This window comes from Sus scrofa, chromosome 10, assembly GCF_000003025.6.
Source record: "Sus scrofa isolate TJ Tabasco breed Duroc chromosome 10, Sscrofa11.1, whole genome shotgun sequence".
Lineage (NCBI taxonomy): Eukaryota > Metazoa > Chordata > Mammalia > Artiodactyla > Suidae > Sus > Sus scrofa.
Window position 1 is genome coordinate 62,850,417 of NC_010452.4, and position 5,104 is coordinate 62,855,520.

Genomic DNA, 5,104 nt, shown 5'->3' on the forward strand with positions numbered 1-5,104 from the left:
CGGAAAGTTCGCCCACCTCCTCCTTAGCCTTTTTAAAAAACGTGGTTGATGGTGAAGATTCAGAACATTTCCAGGTGCAAACTGCCTCTAATCGAGGCCCTGTGCCCACATAAACGGCGGCGGCAGGGCCGGCATTAGGACAAGGCGCCCAGGGACCCGACTGGGACACAGGACTGAAAAGGGTGCCCCCGACTCGTCAGTATCAGGATTAGAAATGTATAAATGCACATACTAAAAAATAAAGAGGGATGCAAAACATGCACGATGGACAAAATAGCACGTTTTGGAATAAAGACACATTGTTTATTCCTTTTACAAACAAATACGTGAAGGGAACAGTCGTTTCCAATCAGCTCTGGGCTTAAGGTCAAAGAGGTCCCGGTGTTCCTAGAGTGGGATTCTAGAGGGTGACAGATGGCAGTGACACAGAGATGGGGCAGCACAGGGCTTTCTGTGTCGTCACTGCTTTTTAGATTCTAGAGCTGGTATTGCTTTTCTCCTTGGGTCACAGGTGAGCAGGTCTTTTGATAAATGCATGTAGGGGCACACCTTTTTCCTTTCTCCCCAGGCCTCAGCAGGGCCCAGCCAGCACTGATTCATGGTTCTGGCCCCCTTCCCGTCAGAGCCACTGGTGACCCAGGCACCCCTCTCCCACCTTCAGGCTCTCAAGCTTCAAATCCATCCAGACTCTCCTCCGCTTCTCACCTCCTGCTCCTTTCAATCAAGGGGCAGTGATTCCAGGCTTTGGATGTAGAAGCTCTGAGCAGAGGACTCAAAAGAATCTGGAACTGGGGATCAGAGCTACTCACGGCTGGAGCCCAGATCAAAATTAGTGTGATTTTAGCAAAATGCAGCCTGACTGAATTGCCATTTCTATTTCAGCACATCATGTACTGAACCGCTGCAGGCCACACTGAAGAACTGCCCTCTGGTTGTCACATTGCTCCCCGGGGTGCATTCTTCGTCCCCAAATCTCTGAAGAGCACAGCTCTGTACCCTGAAGGCTGGCAGGACTTACTTAGGAAAACTATCGCTTTGAGGCCCACACAGCCTAGAAAAACACGAGTAAGTAGGTGTTTGGCTTACTCTACAAAATAAGAAGTACACTTTAATTTTTGTATGTCCATCACTTTTGGACGTTTCCATAGCTGACGATTCCTTTTTAAGAGAATGTGTAAAGTGTATGTTTTTTAATATTGCTTTGGAGTCGTGCTTGCATGCCCAGGAGTCTCACAAATTCTTCCCATTTCCCTTAGGGAGGATTGGTAAAATAAAGGCAGAGGCTGTGAAATAGGTTTCTAGTGCTCTGCACAGCCCCCGATGAAGAGACATGTTCAAGTTGTTTCACACTTTCAGTTGGATGTCGATTGATAACAGTGACCTATTTTGTCTTAACACCTGTCACCAGAGACAGCTTCAATAGCTGCTTCACCAGTTCAAGTCCCTTTTCCAGAGCATGCTCTTTCTTCAACGAGGAGGCTCTAAGCCACCACGAAGCGCCGTAATTGACCCGGGTCCACACATCACATCTAAATAGACACAGAGTAAATTGCACAGCATTTGGAAAAGCATGTTACTCACTGTTCCTCTTTCAACCATAATGACTGTAATTCAATTAGGCTTATTGCCTGTTATTCAATAGGAGCCTACTGTAAAATTGTGCCTTTTGCAATGCAGAGTTTGGAGTTAAAGAGGCTGCTTTTCGTTTGAAAGCTGTGTGAGCGCTCTTGTGTTGGAACAGGATTTTGTTATATTTAAAAACTTTTTCCACTGTTTACTTTATTACTGGGGTCAGATAAAGGCGCTGGAGTCAAAAGCAGTCTTTGCTCTGGGCTGGGGGAACTAAAGAGAGAGAAACCCCAGTGGAAAGCAACGGTGGATTTGTGTTTCCATAGTGCAGAAATTACAGGAACATTAGCAATGTTGGAAGAAAAAGCAACGGGAAGGGGGAGTGTCCATATTTTCATTCTTCTTCCTCTTCTTCAAATCCACTGCACATAATCCTGAGATATTTTGGTACCAGAATTTTAAAATAGTCTATGAATCATAAATATTTTCAATCTCAAAATTTTTCACTGAAAAAAAAAAACTTCCCAGGCTGAGCCTACCAAAAGGAATTTATGAGTAGTTCCCCTTATCTAGCCATGAAAAAAGAAAAAATACAGAGTTGATTTTTAGATTTAAAATCTTTTTTACACGTTCAAAGAATTTTTTTATGTAGCTTTAAAAAATATCAGACCTGAGTAGCTTTGATCCAGACGATGGGCTTCAGTTATCCGCTCTATGACGAGTTACTAAAATTCTCTATCTTTCATAATGAAGAGGATTTTTGTCAGCAGTAAATGAGTTAGTATATACGTAAAGTGCTTAGAAGAGTCCCTGGTACATTAAAAAAAAAAAAAAAAAAAAAAAACCCCGAAAAAACCCACTGCTTCGCTCTCATTATTGCTGCTATTACTCTTAGGAGTAACATTGAAAGTTTGTCCATTCTGCAAAGTCTCCTTCCGTTCATACCTCCATGGAATTCACGATGATGTTGGATTCTTTTCAGTGAACTTGGTGACCAGATGATACCATTTAACATATGATTCTACAGCAGAACCTCCGACTATGAACATCCTATTGCGAATATCCTATACAGGTAAGTAAACTGCCGCTGCTACTTCTGCCAGCCAGTTGGAGCTCTGAGGATGCTGTTTGCGCTTCTCTAAATTAGACTTATACTCGTTTGCATGCACATGCATTCTCATGCATGCCCCACCCCCCACACACACTTGAGGCCCTAACTAATTTATATAATTTGGGTAAGCAAGGAAGGTGACTTATACAATACCTAGCACCCACTAGAAGCTTAAGAAATGTTTTAAGGTTTTTTTTTTGTTTTTGTTTTTGTTTTGTTTTTTTTTTTTGGTCAATCCTGAGGCATGCAGAAGTTCCTGGGCAAGGAATCGAGCCCATGCCACAGCAGTGACAACATGGAATCCTTAACCACTAGGCCACCAGGGAACTCCAGAAGAAATACTCTAGGTTTGACTTGACAGCATTGCTCCATAACTTAATAATGACTCTACTAGTCCATATCAAGGCAGGATCTAGATATTCACACAGAAGACACAAGTTTACATGAAATAGTTAGAATATCAAAGAATAGGTGTAATAAGTAGGTGTTTTTCTTCCAAAATTGCTTAGAAAATATTCGTGTCCACTTAGAAAGTGTCCCCCATGTAACAGTTATTCCTGAACAACGGCAGCCCAAACCTGTCCTTTTGTTCAGATATCCTGATATGCATATGCTGTTTGGATTTCTCCGACACTGTGTCCACTTGACTTGGCTCAAGGTCACTTTATTGACCTGTTATTCCAAAATCACCGTGAACTCATAGGGAGTGGAATTTTGCACTGCACCGGAGAGCACAGCCGTAACTTTCCTTTGACATTTGCACTTTGCATACAAGCATCTTTTGGTTTTATCATCATGGCCAAGATGGGTCACCTTCATGTTGTCGAATTTCTTAGCCTGTCAGACCTCTTGTTAAGGGTGATAATAAATTCAGTTTGTTTGTTGAATTTATAGCATGTCAGTCCATTCGACGTGTTTCCTTTTCCTGCACCACAGTAAATAAACTAACCAGTTTGTTTTTTTTCCCCTACTTTTCCCCATAGAATCAGGCATAAGGGTCAGCTTTGGAAAGACTCGGCTTTGACCTGCTTACGTACCACTCACTCCCTCGGTTCCCCGAAACACCTCTCCCAGAAGCTCCAGATCAGTTGCTGGGTGTTAAATGAGATCCAAAACATCAGGCCCAGAGCACAGTGACTGCCTGAGCAGGACCAAGTGACTGAGAAAAGAAGCAAAGGTAGGTTGTGGGTGGTCTGGGGGATGGTGGCAACAGTTGGGAGGCCTAGTGGCAAAGATCAAAGTGGTGACAGGGCTAGGGAAGAAGGCGATGGCAGAACCTGATATGGAAAAATATAGGAAATGTTTTATAGAAAGATGGAAGAGCCCAAATTAAAGGGAAAAAAAATGTAAAACAAAACATTTTAATATGTACAGGTAACTATAAGCTGTGAGTCCTGGATGCATAACCGCTTTATAGGGATAAGCCATCCAGACTCACTCGTGACTCTGCTTAGGGACCAGGACACAGGTCTCCCAAGCAGTGTTTTTGATGTCTCCTACTTTTAATGGCAGAGAAAACAAAACAAACCAAACCAAACAAAAAACCTGAGTCTTGATTCAGAGATATAAATGCACGTCAGCCACCTGAAACCAAACCGCATCTTGGAAGTATATTTTATGTCAAAAATTCATTTCAATTTGTATGCTATTCTACAGAATATCTGTGTCCATCTTAAAGATGTTTTTAACCAAAACCTCGAGAAAATTGAATGTTCCAAGAACTATAGCATGTCTATCCCGCAAATTTTGCAAACCCCTTGGCACGCTGCCCTCCCCTTCCGGGGCACAGAATCATGGTCTCAGAGCAAAAGGTAAGGAGAGGCTTCCAGTGTGGCTGCAAAGCCGGTGATAAAAGTATTCTGGGAAAAACAAGCCTTTATTTTAGATCATCTGCAGATTCCTTGGAGGCATGTGCTTTTTAAAGGGTGGTTACAGAGTTCTGACTGTGTCCTGGACAGCTTGGGTGACCTCCTCAGAGAATCTAGGGATGCGACTGAAGTTAGGGAAAGGGATGGTGTCTTTGTGAAAATAACTAGTGACCGTGACGCGCTGTCAGCAGGTGCGGTTGAACACGGCACTTTGGACGGTCGTCTTTGTCTGGACTGGTTGCAACAGGGGACCTGCCGTGCCCAGCACCCAGGTGATTAGCACTGGCACAGCTCCGGGCTGTACTTAAGCTCACGCACTTCCTCCCAAATTAGGTTGTTCTTCAGTTAACTGATGGGAAAAAAAAAAAAAAAAAAAAAAACATTCCTTTTCTGACAGTTGACAGGCTTCTTCTGTACCCCCAAATACCAGCCCAAATGGAGGCCTAATTATTTTCTAAATTATGTTGTGCTGTCACAGAGCCTCCTGGGAATCAGGCCTTCTCCGTGTCTTGACTCCTCCTCTGCCCCAGGCTGAGGGAAGCTCACCAGTTGCCAC

The 5,104-nt window shown here is 43.3% G+C and overlaps 1 long non-coding RNA gene across 1 annotated transcript; it reads left to right on the plus strand.

The window, feature by feature from the left end:
- On the plus strand, window positions 894-3,851 carry LOC110255714. Its single transcript, XR_002336416.1, has 3 exons — window positions 894-1,065; window positions 2,552-2,641; window positions 3,664-3,851. It is a non-coding gene; the product is annotated as an uncharacterized LOC110255714 (long non-coding RNA).